General features: G+C 44.7%; 1 long non-coding RNA gene and 1 pseudogene across 2 annotated transcripts; one reads left to right on the top strand and one right to left on the bottom strand.

Annotated features, from left to right (window-relative positions):
• Positions 1-831: 831 nt before the first annotated feature.
• On the bottom strand, positions 832-17,111 carry LOC132414543 (uncharacterized). 2 transcript variants are annotated; one of them, XR_011246264.1, is made up of 3 exons: positions 16,845-17,111; positions 5,980-6,238; positions 832-5,318 (listed from the first exon to the last, which is right to left on the bottom strand). It is a non-coding gene; the product is annotated as an uncharacterized lncRNA (long non-coding RNA). The 2 variants fall into 2 exon arrangements; XR_009516972.1 differs by lacking the exon at positions 16,845-17,111 and having other exon boundaries at positions 832-4,734; positions 4,945-5,318; positions 5,980-6,725.
• On the top strand, positions 11,897-16,829 carry LOC132414244 (schlafen family member 5-like; annotated as a pseudogene).
• Positions 17,112-17,929: the final 818 nt, after the last annotated feature.

Below are 17,929 nucleotides of genomic sequence, written 5' to 3'. Positions count from 1 at the left end.
CTGCAGCAGTGAATTCCACCATTTTGTCTTCCAGGTCACTTATCCGTTCTTCTGCCTCAGTTATTCTGCTATTGATTCCTTCTAGTGTAGTTTTCATTTCGGTTATTGTATTGTTCATCTCTGCTTGTTTGTTCTTTAATTCTTCTAGGTCTTTGTTAAACATTTCTTGCATCTTCTCGACCTTTGCCTCCATTCTTTTTCTGAGGTCCTAGATCATCTTCACTATCATTATTCTGAATTCTTTTTCTGGAAGGTTACCTATATCCACTTCATTTAGTTGTTTTTCTGGGGTTTTATCTTGTTTCTTCATCTGGAACATAGCCCTCTGCCTTTTCATCTTGTCTTTCTGTGAATGTGGATTTTGTTCCACGGGCTGCAGGACTGTAGTTCTTCTTGCTTCTGCTGTCTGCCTTCTGGTGGATAAGGCTATCTAAGAGGCTTGTGCAAGTTTCCTGATGGGTGGGACTGATGGTGGGTAGAGCTGGCTGTTGCTCTCGAGGTTGCCTTCTAATGGATAAGAATAGCTAACATTTATGAAGCACTTCCTATGTTCTGAGCTCTTCACTTCCTGAACTCACTGAATTCTCACCACAACCCAATAAGGTATGTTTGTATGGTATTATCTCCATTCTTGCTAAAATGCAGTTTCATTCTTCAGAGATATAAATGGAGATCACCTTCAAAAACTCTTACCCTGAAGAGATGGGACACTTGAGACCGATGGATAGTTGTATCTGTGATAGAGCCAAGATGGATGAGAGGGTCAAGGTTATGCCTATCAAATGTTTACTGGACTTTTGCTTTCAAATGGGATGTGAACGCTCCCGTCACAACTTGGGTAGGTCACTTAAGCTCACTGTGACTCACTTTCCTCATCTCACTTTTCCTGTAGTTTCAGGCTGCCCTCTGAATCATAAAAAGGAAATAGACATGACCCCACTGTATCCTCACTGAGACAGGAAATAGACTACCTCCCTTTGGTTTCTAAAGCTCCACTTAAAATATGCCCTTGAGGCATCCTACCATTTGCAACAACAAGGATGAAACTTCAGGGCATTATGCTAATGAAGTAACTCAGGCAGAGGAAGACAAATACTTCAAGGTATCACTTAAATATGGAATCTAAAAGGCTAAACTCATAAAACAAGAGAGTAGAACAGTGGTTACCAGGGACTGGGAGGTGGGGGAAATGACAGCATCTTATTAAGATACTATCAAAAATGACATTAATGCCATGCTTTAATGAAAAGTTATGATATTTTGCAAACAAAAATCATAGTGAGAACAGAGACATTCTTTCATAATTCTGAAAAGCTCTGATATCTGGCTTAAGAGAAGACAGCTAGATCTCGTATCTGCTTCTGCATTCAGTCTGTTGCAATATCACATATCATAAAGCCTCTGGAAAACTCCATTGTACATTTGTGAAAAAATGAGACTGAAGAGGTAAATAATGTCTTGGTATTACAATGAAATTAGTTTTGACCTAGTGGCCCCTCAGAAAGGGTCTTGGTTCCTGAGACTACATCATGAGAACTGTTCTTAAATGTCCTATTTCTCTCAAGTTATTGTGGAATCTTCATGATTCTTTGCTGAATGGGGGAACATGTGAGTTAATGACTATTGTACTGTAATCTAATCACAGTTTTAGTTTCCTATGGCTGCTGTATCAAATTATCACAAATTTTGTGGCTTAAAGCAATGCAACTTTATTACCATACAGTTCCGGGGATCAGAGTCCAAAATGGGTCTCACTGCGCTACAATCAAGATGTCAGCAGGGGCTTCCCTGGTGGCGCAGTAGTTAAGAATCTGCCTGCCAATGCAGGGGACACGGGTTTGATCACTAGTCTGGCAAGATCCCACATGCTGCAGAGCAACTAGGCACATGCACCACAACTGCTGAAGCCCGCGCGCCTAGAGCCCGTGCTCCGAAATGAGAAGCCACCTCAACGAGAAGCCCATGCACCACAACGAAGAGTAGCCCCCACTCACCACAACTAGAGAAAGACTGCACGCAACAACGAAGACCCAACACAGCCAAAAATAAATTTATGTTTTAAAAATGTTAGCAGGACCGCATTCCTTTCTGGAGGCTTTAGGGGAGATTTTGTTTCTGGCTCTTCCAGACTCTAGGCTGCCAGCATTCCCTGGCTCATGACCCTTTCCGTCTTCAAAGCTAGCAATGGCTGGTCAAGTCTTCCTCAGGGTGCATCACTCTGACACTCACTCTTCTGTCTCCTCCTTCTCTATTTAAAGGACCTTGTGATTACTGTGAGCCCACCTAGATAATTCAGGATAATCTTATCATTTTAAGGTCAAGTAATTAGCAACCTTAATTCCCCCTGTAATCTTAATGCCCTTGCCACATAACATAACCTCTTCACACGTTCTGGGGATTGGGATGTGGACATCTTTAAGAGGCCATTATTGTGCTTATCACACTCATTCTCAATGAGCTAAAGATCTGAGGGAGGGTGTGGTGAGAAAATTCTGAGTCACACTTTCCCTTCCCTACACATGTAAAAGCAAATGGAGCATTGGGCTCATATCAGCTGGGCTCCTTCAGGAAAAGGATAATCACCCACTGGGACAGGAAAAACATCAGGATACTCTTGGATCTCTATGCGGGTGCTGGGAGGGCCAGAAAACCGATATTCCCTCCAACAACCTCTCTGATGTGTGATTTGTATAAACATTTGTAAGGGATGCCTCATCCCTCCTCCAAGTAAATTTTGTTTTGGTGAAGTTTCACCCCACTTTGTAAAATGGCAAATACTGCTCAAAATATTGTAACCATGTGTATAGAAAATTTACTTTTAAAATTTGTTATGGAGAAAAGTAAAAAAAGAAAATTGACAAATATGTCTTTGCCTGAAAAGTGAATGTTATAGACAAGTTGCTTGGATTTGAAAGAAAGACTGTGGAGGCACTGATAGGGCTCTATGCTAACACTTGTGGCTGCAATAACCCTCAGTCCCCTAGTAAGAATTTCAACATAAAAGTCTTACCAGCCACAATGTGACTGAGCATGGGGCCCCAGCATCAATCTCCGTGTGTCTCTCATGGAGAACGCTGAATCGGGTATCTATGAACCAAGACATACACGCCATGGCATGCAGCCTCCAACCATACTGTGACTTCAACCTCCTATGCTGGCAGAGGTCACCGACACGTGGCTGGCCTACGCAGTGATTCTCTTTAATATAGTGATTGTCTTTCTCTGAGAGACTGCCCAAACTAACTTATGAGGTCATATGTCCCTTTAACCCACCTCCCTTCTCATTAGCTTGCTCCTTTCTTAGCTTGTTGAAGGAAAAAAATGTAAATGTTGCATTAACCGCACGCATGCATGCGTGTGTGTGAGTGACCAGTAGTGGCTCTTGGCATTTCCTATTCTTGGCCAGAGCAAACACAAGAGTTTCACTTTTTTTTTTTTAATTAAGAAAAAATTTAATGAGTGAAAAAAGGGAGGGGGGAGTTGAAAATGTCTTTGTAGTCTAGTGAAGAGTTTCACTTTTAATCTTGAGAAAAATACTAAGAATTAATCATGTTCTGTATTCACTTCCCCCTCATCCCAAACAGACAAACATACAAACAACTGGAAAGGCCAACACTCCCTTTCTCCTGACCCTCCAGAAGCTTGAGACCAGGAGGGGGGCATGGGAGAGAGGGGCTGGAATCAGAAATGAACATGTAGTGGGGAGCAATTATGACCCCAAAGTGGGTGGGAGCTGAGGTCTTTTGTAGGAAAAGTTGAAGAGACCTGGATAATTTGGGGACCAACGGGGATGAAAAGAATAGTAAGCAGGAAGGACCCTGTTCACACAGCAGCTCACGGCATGATCTAGAGACAAAGATAATCTTTAAAACAAAATGTTTTAAAGGAGTTGGAGCAAGTTCTGCAGAATACACACAATTTACATATGATGCTATTTACATATGGTTTAAGTGTATATAAAATGTAAAAAAAGCCATGCATCAATGAGTGACATATATACCTGTAATAAAAGTATAAAGAACTACATGGGATACTAACTTAAAATTCAGAAAATTATACTGGTTATCAGGTGAGTAGGGGACAGGCTGGATGAGGGAAGGAAACCAGTGCGGGATACACACAGGTTCTGCTAATAATTTGTCATTTAAGCTGGTTAGTGAATACATAGGTGTTGAATGTATTATTATTTTTGTACTTTCATATACCTTAGCTATTTAACAATGCTTTTAAAAATTAAAGAACCATCCCCTAACCCCAGTCCCCAGAGATGACCACAGGTGATGTCCAGACGTTTCCCTCCACTATGATTTTCCAGTAACTGGCCAGCATCCCCGTTGTTCCCCTGGGCGGCCCCAGCTCGGCAGAATCCCTTGCTCAGCGGGGCCTTGTCCGTTCTGGGCAGTGATTTGAATGTGCTTGGGCAGCGAGTTAGACCCACCAGAGACGTTTGTAGTCCTAAGATGACCTTTTTCAAGCCCCTTTCCCATTAGCTAAAAGCTTCGGATACACCCCATCCCCAAAGGGTCTGGTTGGACCTGATCCTTGACCAGGTCTTGAGAAGTAAACTAGTAAAGTGAGAGTCCCCGGGCCAGACTGCAGCGGCTAAATCCCTGTCTGCCCCAGGCTCCATAGGCAGCCTCAGTTTCTTCAGCCCAGTTCACTCAGACCTCGAGTTCTTGGGGAGAAGGTGGGAGAGAGAGTGTTTGCTGGGAAGGCTCCAGTGGTCCATGTGAGCTGGAAGTGATGAGATGGAGAAACATCTATTTAAAAGAATTTTAACTGCTGATTTTGCTTTGTAAATAAATAAAAGACTTTTAAGAGGTCGGAGGAAGACAGGAGGGTGCCTCAGGGAGGGACCCGACAAAATGCTCCAAGGGTCCCCAAGGGTACTTACACCCCCGGGACCATGGCCTCCAATCAGTGCCCAGGCAGCCAGTTCCTCACCTCCTTCGCCACGCTGGGCCGCCCCTCTGGCTCTCCGCAAGGTCACCGCGGAGCAGTGGTGCGCCTCCAGCTCGTCCAAGTCCGGAGAGTCACAGGTGGAGTCTGAGCGAGCGTGGAGCCAGAACCTTTGCGAGCGCCCAGAACACGTTTGGTGATAGGATCAGGCTGGGTGAACTGAAAACTGATGGTTCTGCACAAGACTTGGGTGTGATGAGGTCTGCAGTGGACAGATGAATCAAAAGGACAGTTTCTCTTGTCTTTCACTGAAATTCCATCGTGTGAGCCTGGCGGAGTTCTCCCAAGTGACGACACTCTCGGCCGGTCTCCTTTGGAGTCCTTAGCAACAGTCATCACCCTTTTACAAATTCAAGTACCTTAAAAGAAAAGAGGCAGAATCAACTTTCTCCAGTTATGGGGTGGAGATGGAACGAAGGCAAAAGCTTCATTTACCGCATCGCGCTCAGCACAGCGCAGGGCCCAGGAAGGCAATTCAAGCCGGAGTCTAGGGGCACGGAGGCCTTGCGGGGGAGACAGCTGCAGAGTGCACTGAGCCTGGGTAGTCCCAGGAAGGGCTGGAGTGGGGCCGGGGAGGGCTGGGGGATGTGGGCTTGCATTGGGATCCCCTCTACCCCCGCCCACCTGGGTGGGGTAGAGAACTGCAAATCTCAAAAAAATTAATCAGAAAACACAGAAAAGCAACAAAGAAGCCCCCCCTCCCCAAAACAAAACGTTGCACCCATATACACCAAAGGTAACCAGGGCTGTTGTCCTTGCAGGAGTGGGCTTCCCGGTCCACAGAGGCGATACTGCTGGGCTGTCGCTCTGCCTCCAGTGCGGTCCTCCCTGTCACCTCCACTCCCGTGAGGGGTTACCGAGTGTAACTGATACAAGGCCCTCACCCAGAGGGTTCAAAACCTTTGCTTTGGAATCAGGAGGAGCATGCTGCAGAGGGGACACTTGGCAGGTAATGAGTCCCCCGCACTCCTCTGCGCAGGTCCTGAGAAGCTTGGCTTCTTTCCCTCCCCAGGTCCTCACCTGGTTCCCCGAGCAGGCTGTGGCACTGCCCTGGGAGATCTGGTTTGTTGGTTCTCAGGAGCAACTTCCAACAATAGGCGGACAGTGGAGGATCTGGCAGCTGGGACGCTTGGAACTCCAGGAGAGCCGGGGAGAGGATGAGGATGAGGTGCACAGTATCAGGGCCTAAATCTTACCAAACCATGTCTAGTAAAATTTCCCCATGGTTCAGAAGCACGAAGAACTTTAGAGGAAGCAACTAAACCAGACACCGAGGCTCCTAAAGATGAAGGCAGTGAGATGGTGGGCCTGGGGCAAATAAGTCAGTGTCCAGTTAATTACAAAAGGTTGTGTTCTGCAAACTGCCTGTAAGCCCCTGGCTTGGAATGTCAGTCCTCAAACCGTTAACAGCATGGGGCAGGGTGGGTGGGCTCCCAGGGTAGACCACAAAGCCCTGTATCCCCCATCAAGTGGCTAACTAGAGCTCTGGTGTGCTGTGTCTGCAGAGGCTAGGCTGTGGTGATTCCGTTCCCCTTCTGCACGTGACTGTCATAAGGAAATTCTTAAGGACTAGTGCAGTAGGGAGGGGATGCCTGACAGTGGGACTTCTGCGTTGGCTCCTCCCAGTTCCCAGACCCATGGTGGATCTCCAAAGGGCAGAGCCTCCAGGAGGGGATGGTGGCTGTGGATAACGTTTGCCTGGCCGTCCTCTATTGGAAGGTGGTGAGGCTATGCCTACCTTGATGGGGAAACAGAAACTGATTCCATTTCAGTCTTTCAGGGGTGGGGATGAGTTCTTTTGGCCAGAGAAGGAGGGAAGATAAGCCACTAAGCCTGACAGCTTCCTGTGACAGAAATGTTCATTTAAATGTCACAAGACTCTTCAAGTCTTTTGCTTAAATAAGAAAATGAGCAATCACAAATTTTAGGACCTTCTTGCAAGTGGACAAAGAGTGAAATAAGATGATCCGCTTGTGCCCTGATTATGAAATTTCACAGGTGTTTATGCCTATCAGAAAACAAATCAATTTCAGTATTGTCATGACAACAGAACATTAAGTAAACAATGGTTCATAGTTACAGTATCTTTCATGGCTAACACACAGGTTCACAGGCCAGAGTAACAGTCTCTAAAGAACAGGTGTCTTGGAAGACTCCTTTGCTAGAAAAAAAATCTACAAGGGCAATATTTTTTTTAATGTTTTATTTATTTTATTTATTTTTGGCTGCGTTGGGTCTTTGTTGCTATGCACGGGCTTTCTCTAGTTGCAGCGAGCGGGGGCTACTTTTCGTTGCAATATGTGGGCTTCTCATTGTGGTGTCTTCTCTTGTTGTGGAGCATGGGCTCTAGACACACAGGCTTCGGTAGTTGTGGCTCGCAGGCTCTAGAGCACAGGCTCAGTAGTTGTTGCACACAGGTTAAGTTGCTCCTCAGCATGTGGGATCTTCTCAGACCAGGGCTTGAACCCGCGTCCCCTGCACTGGCAGGCAGATTCTCAACCACTGTGCCACCAGGGAAGCCCCTACAAGGGCAATTTTATGAAATGCAATACTTTCTGTTTTAATGCACCTATAAGGGAGGAGACAGCATTTTCTCTTATTTTGTTGAGGTAATTTTCAGTAGTAGTTAGGAAGGCCTGCTGTTTTCCACACCAAGCACTAGATTTCCACTGAGAAAGGACTTGGCAGGCCTGAGAAGTGTAAATTTACAATATGTAAAACAAAGGACAGGGTGGGGTGGTGATTATTATCAAATGAATATGGCGGCAAAGGTCTCCACCTGGAGTATGTAGAATTTCAGACTCTATACCACTAATCTTATCATAGATTTAGTTTCTATGGAAAAAAACTTAACAATAGCAGGCACTTAAATATCCTACTGATTTTTGAGCTAATTATAGTAAGTCCCCTACATATGAACCTTCAAGTTTTGAACTTTCAAAGATGCGAATGTGCATTCACATGTCCAATCACGTTAGTTCACGTGTCTGTCGTACACTGTCACATGCTGCATCCTCTACAAGTGGTTGTGCTTTTGTGTACTTTACTGTATAGTACTGTATAGAACACAGTAGTATAGTATCTTTATTTCAAGCCCAGGATGTCCGGAAGTAAGTGTAAAAGCAGTGGTGATGTAGCTGGTACTACTGTACTTTTTAAGGTATTATACTGTAAGATTAGAAATGTTTTATTTTTTGTGTTTGTTTTTTATGTATCATTTGTGTGAAAAGTATTTAAATCTATTACAGTACAGTACGATATAGCCAATTGCGTTAGTTGGGTACCTCGGCTAACTTTGTTGGACTTACGAACAAACTGGACTTACGAACGTGCTCTCAGAACGGAACTCGTTCGTGTGTAGGGGACTTACTGTATAATAAAATATTTTTACTTATGTTTTCACATTCACATATGTAGTTTTTAATAGAGTTATTTGGGTATTTTTGACAAATAATAAACTGCACATAAAGTGTACAATTTCATAAATTTTGACATGTGAACATATCACTGCAATCAAGGTAGTGAACATATATACCATTCCCCAAAATGCTTTTTTGCAATCTCTCCCTCCCACTTCTCCATACCCTGCCACCATCCCTAAGAAACAATTGATTGGCTTCCTGTCGCTATAGAATAGTTTGCATTTTCTAGACTTTTATACAAATGGAATCAAATATGCACTCTTTTTTAGTTTGGCTTCTTTCACTCAGAATAATTATTCTGAGGTTTATTTATGTTGTGGGTACCAATAGTTCTTTCATTTTTTATTTCTGTATTGTATTTCATTGTATGGATAACTAAAATTTGTTTCTGTTGATGGGCATTTGGGTTGTTTCCAGTTTATGACTTTTACAAATAAAAGTGTTATGAACATTCATGTACAAGTCTTTGTACGGATATGTTTTCATTTCTCTTGGGTAAATACTTAGGAGTGGAATGACTGGGTCATACAGTAAATGTATAAAAATACCAAACTCTTTCCAAAAATGGTTGTACTTTATGTTCCTACCAGGAGTGTATGAGAGTTCCCTTTCCTCCATATCCTTGCAGACACCTGGTATGGTTAATAATTTTCCCCATTCTAATAGGTGTGTAGTTTTGTTTTGTTTTTAAAGATTTTTTTGATGTGGACCATCTTTTTTAAAGATTTTATTGAATTTGTTACAACATCGTTTCTGCTCTATGTTTTGGTTTGGGGTTTTTTTTGGCCACGAGGCATGAAGGATCTCAGCCACCTGACCAGGGATCGAACCCGCACCGCCCCACACTGGAAGGCAAAGTCCCAACCACTGGACCGCCAGGGAAGTCCCAGGTGTGCAGTTTTAATTGGTGTTTCCCTAATGACTAATGGTGCTATCTTACTGTAGTTTTTTTTTTTTAATGATATTTATTTATTTATTTATTTTTTGGCCACACTGCACAGTTTGTGGGATCTTAGTTCTCCAACCAGGGATTGAACCCATGCCCCCTGCAGTGGAAGCTTGAAGCCCTAACCACTGGGCAGCCAGGGAATTCCCTCTTTTACCCATTTTTAAATTGGGTTGTTTGTTTTCTTATTATTGCCTTTCAAGAGTTCTATATATAATCTAGATACAAGTTCTTAATCATATAATCATCTACAAATAGTTTCTTCTGGTCAAGGGCTCATATTTTCATTCTCTTAAGAGTGTCTTTCACTGTTAAGGAAACGTTCTTAAAGTCCAATATATCAATTTTTTCCTTTTATGTATTGTGCATTTAGTGTCAGCTTTAAGAAATGTTTGCTGAACTCAAGGTAAATATTTTCTCCTATGTTTTCCTCTAGAAGTTCTGAAGTTGAGAGACTGAATATACTAATGGACACTGGCCAGAACATATATAAAAACAGAACTCTGACTCACAACCTTGAGTTGTGACTCACAACTTGACACAACTCTGACTTCCCAACCAGCTTGGGAAGCCTAACCACAACGCCTGCAGCAGCTGGCCAAAAGTGGTCAGGACTTGCTCAACACCTGCTAGCGTCCTTAACTTCTGCCCCCACTCCAACTCAGGACCAACCGAAGAAAGCCAAATAGGGTCTCCAAACCAGTGACATGAGATGCCCCACTTCCAGTAAGCCCGCTTCCAGCTTCCCTAGATCAACAAACTCAGATCAGAGCATCCCTGAGCCTTCTCTCTCTCTTTTCACTATAAAGCTTCCACATTCCTCTGCCTGTGCTTGAGTTTCTGCCATCATAAGTGATGGTGGCCAATTCCCTTGATATAGTGAGCTCTGAGAAAATAGCCTCTGCTTGTTCTCATGTGGGCAGTCTTCATTTATTTCCACATGATTTTCGGTCTTACATTTAGGTCTATGACACATTTTAAGTATATTTTTGTAAGTGGGGTAAATATGAGTTGAGGTTCATTTCTTTTGTATGAAGATATCCAATGGTTCCAGTCCTATTTGCTGGGACAACTGGACTGCATTTAGGAAATGCTGAAACCCACCTCAACCTGACAGCCTGGTTGTTCCAAACAAATAGTCAATAATTTGTAAGTTCCAAACAAATTTATATATATATATATATATATATAAATATATATATAAAAATACATATATATAACGTATACAATAAATTTCTATTACAAAAACATATAATATATTAAAGTATATGATATACATTTTTTTTCCACAAGATGGGAACTGCACGAACCAGAGGAAGCTAAAGAATCTGTTCCATTACAATAAGGATAAATTATCAACGCAATCAGATTTTCTGCTTCCAAAAATTGGGCTATAAAGTAATCTGAGGCCTTCCCTGGTGGCGCGGTGGTTAAGAATCCACCTGCCAATGCAGGGGACACAGGTTCGAGCCCTGGTCCGGGAAGATCCCACATGCCGCGGAGCAACTAAGCCCGTGCACCACAACTACTGAGCCTGCGAGCCACAACAACTGAAGCCTGCGTGCCTACAGCCCGTGCTCTGCAACGAGAAGCCACCACAATAAGAAGCCTGCGCACCACAACAGAGAGTAGCCCCCACTCGCCACAACTAGAGAAAGCCCGTGCACAGCAATGAAGACCCAACAAAGCCAAAAATAAATAAATAAAATAAATAAATTTATTAAAAATAATAATAATCTGAGACTGCCCAGGTCTCAGTGAGAGAGGAAAGACAAAGCACCAAGAAAAACAATACACATCAGCACACCCTAGAGACACTCTGAAAGCTCTTCAATTGCCAAGGAGAACCTGGCAGAAACTGTTACCAAAATCACAGCATAAAAATCACCTCTTGACCGTTTCTCTGGTGGCAGTGGGCTTCCACCACACTTAGCTCCTCAACCTGCCCTGCATACTTAATCCCTGCATGAATCTGGCCTCAAGCTCTGTGGGAATAAATGAAGTGAACAACTTCAGAAGAATGGCCTCAAACTGTCCATTTTCCCACCTTCCCTATCCTTGGCCTATTCTAATGGTGTATCTTCCTGTTTTTTAGAACATTTCAGGGTAAGAACAGGAAAAGTGCTGAGAAGATGAGTCTCAAGATTGATTTGGAGGGACTTCCCTGGTGGTGCAGTGGTTAGGAATCCGCCTGCCGATGCAAGGAACATGGGTTCAAGCCCTGGTCCAGGAAGATCCCACATGACACGGAGCAACTAAGCCCATGTTCCACAACTACTGAGCCTGTGCTGTAGAGCCCGTGAGCCACAACTACTGAGCCCATGCCACAACTACTGAGCCTGCGTTCAAGAGCCCGTGAGCCACAACTACTGAAGACCGCGTGCCTAGAGCCCATGCTCTGCAACAAGAGAAGCCACCTCAATGAGAAGCCCACATACTGCAACAAAGAGTAGCCCCTGCTCGCTGCAACTAGAGAAAGCCTGCACGCAGCAACAAACACTCCATGTGGCCAGAAATAAAAATACATAAATTTATTTTTAAAAAATTGATTTGGAAATGAACTTTGTATGTTTTAAATGCAGGAAAAGTCACCCCTGGGAATGAGCAAAGGAGTGGAATGAACCCTAAACTGCAGAAGAAACAGCATGAAAGCATCGTGCATGCAATATGTGCTCTGCTGAATTCCGGAGGGGGAGTGGTCAAGGCTCCACAAGGCTCTATAGAACAAAGACTATAATTATGATAGTCATGGAGTAGGATTGTATCTGCCTTCAACTTTCAAAGGCTATTTAGATGAGATGCAGCAGGGATATCTCTTTTTGATCTTTGTGAAATCATGGATGCCAAAGGCCTCTGGTATATGATTTGCTTACCTGTGCTCCTCTTTGTGCCACAGACATAGAACATGTACTAATGTCATGAATTCTCAGGAAGCACTGGCATTCCCCAAAGGCAGGATTCAGACTCTTACAAATATTAATGATTCCAATTCATTAAGTCCACAGAAATTTCAGGTTCGTGTACAAAATGAAGGTAACATAAAGGCTTCAGCTTCTGCTTTATTTGATAGCACTCACCACCTTCAGTACCAGGAAAAGTTCAACTTTACTAAGTCCACACGCGTTGAATTTAAGATGTTCTCAACAGAGATGACACAATGCTTTACCCAAGTGTGTTTCTGCATTTGCAAACACTGAGGTAGGGTAAGTATTTTTTGGCCTGCATGATGAGACCCATCAAGTCACTGGATGTGAAAAAGAGAAAACACATCTTGCCACCTTGAGGGCTTCTACTGATCGCTATATTAGGAAGTTACCAGTCCATCATTTCTGTACACAGAGGCGTGAGATAAAATATGCCACAAAATTCGTTGCAGTACACAAGCAGGGGGCCCTCCATGGATATGTCTGTGCAGTCAGCATGGAACGATTCTGCTGTGCAGTGTTTGCCAAAGTGCATAATTCCTGGTGGGTGAAGGACAATCGTGTGAGAGAGCTGGCCACAAGGAATGGGAATAGAATCATCAATGATTTTAATGTTTGCTGAGATGGGAGGAGGTGAGGAAGGAGGAAAGGGAGATATTATTTTAGAATCTGGGAAAAGAGAGGTACCCTCAGAGTTGCAGATGCCTGACATTAATTCCTATAGATACAGTTGGTGGGTCATTGCCCCTCTTTCCCTCTGCCCATCTTGAATATCCTGCATTCAACAAATAGATGCTCTGGCCTAGTAGACCCACTAGAGGTTGGTGCAGAAGGCTGTTTGACCTAGCAATTTCTGTTTCCACATCCTTTCTTGTGTTCATATTCAAGTCTCTTCTTTCCCTTTCTAATTATGAACTCACATTTACTTATACAGGAAATTCCTTTTTCACATGTACCTATGTGTCTTCTTTAATTTACTGTCACTTTTCCTTGCCTCTGCATTCTTGTAATGGTTCCCTCATCAAATATTCTCCCTTTCTCATAGCCTCACTTCCATTTTTGAACAAAAACACAATCAAACCTCTCTTCTCTCACTTTTCCTTTCAAAAGCCCACATGTGATGCTAACCATGACTGATAGGCTGAAGAGTAGTGTTGGTGATATGCATGCACCTTGGAAAAGGAAAGCCTGAGATAATATCAGACAAAAGAAAATCAATCGTAACTTCAAGAAGAGTCCAGAAAAACAAAGTCCCTTTCAGGATCTTCTCAGAAATCTATATTCATTGACCTTCACATCTTCTAGTCATATTTTTTTTAAAAATATAAGCACTATATATATAGTGCTTATACTTATAATATATATATACATATCCATATATATATATTTAGAGATATGCTCAGGAGTGCTCATAGACTCACTATCTGCAATGGCCCCAAACAGGAAAACAACCAAATTATTTATTGACACAACAATGGATAAATGTATTATAGTATATTTGCATAATGGAGTATTATTCAGCAGTGAAAACGAAACAGGGATAGAGTAGGATAATTAAATAGTTTAGAAATCCCACCAGAGGATTAAAGACAAAGAGGGAATTTTAAGGGAGTTTGGGAGACTGCTGTAAGCTAATGAGCACTCAAGAAAAGAATCCAGTAACTTAGCAACAATCTACACTACCTTGAAGGAAGACCAGGTGCATCCAAGCACCAGGCACACTCAAGCTACAAGTTCTTACAGTTAAAACACAAGACAATAGACATGGGGTTTGAATCTTGTTACATGAAGTCACGGAGTTAATGATCCTTGACGAGTAGCATTTCTGCATGTAGCCAAGAGAGGAATAGGTGAAAGGAGAAAGAAAGTAGGTGAAGGGGGACATTATACTGAAACCTGAATGAATTACCACATTTTAGTATATGTTACCACACTTTTGCTAATATACATACGATTTGAATAGCGCCATGACAGTCCCGGTTAGATCATATAGGGTTCAAGGAGGATCTAATGATGTAAGCCTGTAACAGGGGCGGGGCAGGCATGAAGTTGCTAGTGTGTGACCCTTAGCATGGTGGTTAGAGGTCCCACACATGTAACAGTCAGTCACACAGGTCCTGGAGGCAGAGTATGGTAAGAGGCAGATCGTGGCCTTCTCCCCAGGGCCCTCCAGGCCCTCCAGCCTCAGGACTGGCAGGTGAGCTGGGGGTCCTGGGGACAGGCTGAGGGCTGTGTCCTGCAGAGCTCCAGAGCCCTCTCCATGGCCACCCACTGGTCGAGCCTGGGCACTGGTGGAAAGACCCAGACCAAGTGCTGGACGAACGTTCCCATGCAGGGTAACTGGCCCGCCCAGGGACTCCCTCTTAGCCAGGGCCTGGGCCTCAGAGGGTGAAAGCTGAGCCTTAGGACCTTGCCCTTTCTTGTCAGAACAGAGAATAACATTTGTTTTGGTGGAGGTTTACAGGAACATTGTGACCTGCCCGTGACCTGACCTCAAGAACAAGGGATCTGGTGCTTCCCTGGTGGCGCAGTGGTTAAGAATCCACCTGCCAATGCAGGGGACACGGGGTTCGAGCCCTGGTCTGGGAAGATCCCACATGCTGTGGAACAACTAAGCCTGTGCGCCACAACTACTGAGCCTGTGCTCTAGAGCCCACGTGCCACAACTACTGAAGCCCATGCACCTAGAGCCCGTGCTCCGCAATGAGAAGCCACCGCGATGAGAAGCCCGTGCAACAAAACGATGAGTAGGCTCCCCTCGCCACAACTAGAGAAAGTCCGCGTGCAGCAACGAAGACCCAACACAGCCAAAAATAACATAAATAAAAACAAATTTTAAAAGAACAAAGGATCTGACACCAAGAAGTTTGCAACAACTAACCACACCCCTGTAGCTATAGGGTCGGCTTTCCTATAAAAGGGCTTTGCTGAAAGTTTTCGGGGAGTTCAGGGTTTTAAAGGCATGAGCCACCAGTCTCCTTGCATGGCCCTGCAATAAAACTTTCTCTGCTCCAAACTCCTACATTTTGGGATTGTTTGGCCTCACTGTGCGTCGGGCACATATGAAGAAGGTGGTCTTCTCCCCTCCCCACTCTTTCTTTGATTACAAAAATGCAGCCCCTTTTGTTCTCAGGGTTGCGCTCCCTTGCCTGCCCGCTTGTATCTCCCACAAGTGTCCTATGCTAATAAACTCAGCTTACCACTCTGCCTCATGCTGAATTCTTTCTGCAAGGAGAAAAAAGAACCTGAGCTTCAGTTTAAGTCCTGACACCAAGTGAGCGGTTTTAATTAAAAGACAGTGGGTCTGAATCCCCTCCTAAAACAGGGATCCTGGGTTCAAGTTCCAGTCCCATCCGAGAAGGACTGTGGCTTCAGACAGAGCCTGCTCAGGGCACTCATAACTCTGACAAAAACTCTAACAAATCTGAACCAGTAAATAAAATATACAATGTTAGAAACTAAATGATTTGATAATAGGAGTGATTTTAAGGCAGTTTATAATACACTCCTTGGGTCTTTTGTGAGAAAAAACCGAGAAGATTCTTAATTTATTTGAAAGAAAATAGTCAATGTCGAAATTTAAGGGGAGATTACAGGATTTTTAAACTGTGGTTGTGGCTTTAAATACATATTATACAATGTATTTGACTAAGTCTTGTCTCGTAAAAATCTTGTTTTAAAGAATAAATTAGCAGCTCCCCAAATTCAGATAATATAAAGATTTTAAAAATCTTAATTAAACTTAAAAATTCACTCTCAGAGTTTTCAACGATCCTCTCCAAAACGTGCTCCTGCTGCCTACTGAACTTTTGTTTCAGGGAATACCAAGGCAGACCACCACGGGACCCTCCTCCAACTCGTGGGCCCTCGAGCTCCTCAACGGGGCAGAAGGAGCAAGGCCCAGGTGGCGGCCCCACGGAGGCCAGATCCAGGGGTGGGTCTCAAGGTTGCCACCCAAGCCCGGCTTTCTGAAAGGGGACAAGGGTCTGGACACTGACGACCAGCTGGCGCAGGGGTCCCACAAGTGTCTGCTCGACAGCGCTGCACAGCGGTCACGGGGTCCTGGTATTTCAACCCGCAAGTCGACTTCGAGCTTTGCTTTGGAACGACCCTCCAGGACAAATGAACATGAACTTAAAGGAAAAGCTGGCCGCACCCCCATGCCGCGTTTTTAAAGCTGTTCATCTTGCGCTGACTTGAGCCCGTAATCCCTGGGAGGTCCCGTCCTTCCAACAGTCACTCGGGGCGGTGCCGCAAGCGGTTTACAACCCAAGTCCACAAATTCAATCCGCAAGTCTAGGCGTTTGCTCAGCGGCACGGGCACCCGCACCAGCACGGGGCTGCACTCGGAAGACGAGACACCGCGCGGGCTCTGAACGCCGTCCGCACCTCGGCCACCCGAAGCCGGAGACCGGGAGTCCCGGCAGAGACCCGACCAGCCACCCGCGAGGAGGCCAGGCCAGCCACGGCCCCGGCCGAACGCCGCCCTTTCCCCACCCCGCGGAGCCCAGCCTCCCGAGGGTCCCCCTGCAGGTGCCCCGTCCCTGCAGGCGCCCCCCACTCGCCAGGGCCCCCATTTTTCCCCCAGCTCACCGTGCAAGCTCTCCTCCTGCAGCCCGGGGTTCTCGCTCCGTGAATGCGGTGAGGAGAAGGAGCTTCCGGGGGGCGGGGGTCAACGTCGAGGTCGGCGTTAACGTGAGGTTGGGGTCGGCGTCCGGGTCGACGTCTGGCTCAAAGTCCGGGTCGACGTCGGGGTCAAAGTCCGCGTCGGCGGGCGGGAGCTGGGGCTGGAGCTGGGGCTGGAGCTGGTGCGGGAGAGGGAGCGGGAACCCCGGGCCCAGCTGCTTGAGCGCTTCCCCCACTGACTTCCAATGTATTTTCTATACCCCTTACTCTCCTCAGGTACTCCAGTTATGTGTGTATAAGGCCACTTGACTTTGTTCTACACCTCACTGATGTTCTGTGCTTAAAATATGTTTTCTGTGCTGTTTCTGTTGCTACGTCTTCAAGTTACTAATGTTTTCTTCTGCATGCATTGTCTAATGTGTCGTTAATCACATTCACTATATTTTTCACCTCAGATAGTTTCATCTTCTAGTCTTTCTCTAGAAGCTTGATTTGGATTCTCTTTTAATATTTTCCGTGTTTCTATTTAACATGTTTAATTTTTCTTCTAGTTTCTTGAACATATGGAATACAGTTAAAACGTATATTTTAATGTTGTAGTCTCTTAATTATATATCTATGTTAATTCTGAGTCAATTTCAAATGGTTGGGCTTCCCTGGTGGCACAGTGGTTAAGAATCCGCCTGCCAATGCAGGGGACACAGGTTCGAGCCCTGGTCTAGGAACATCCCACATGCTGCAGAGCAACTAAGCCTGAGCGCCACAGCTACAGAGCCTGCGCTCTAGAGCCCGCCGGCGAGCCACAGCTACTGAAGCTCTGGCACCTAGAGCCCATGCTCCATAACAAGAGAAGCCACCGCAATGAGAAGCCCGCTGACCACAACGAAGAGTAGCCCCCTGCTCACCGCAACTAGAGAAAGCCTGGGCACAGCAAAGAATACCCAACGCAGCCAAAAATAAATAAATTAATAAATTTTTAAAAGTTATTTAAAAAATTTCAAGTGGTTATTTTCCTCTTAATAGTTGGTATTTTCCAGCTCCTTTGCAGACAT

Source organism: Delphinus delphis, chromosome 19, assembly GCF_949987515.2.
Source record: "Delphinus delphis chromosome 19, mDelDel1.2, whole genome shotgun sequence".
In the NCBI taxonomy this organism is placed as follows: domain Eukaryota; kingdom Metazoa; phylum Chordata; class Mammalia; order Artiodactyla; family Delphinidae; genus Delphinus; species Delphinus delphis.
The sequence above is the reverse complement of the archived record's forward strand: the minus strand, read 5'-3'. Positions and strand labels throughout refer to the sequence as shown.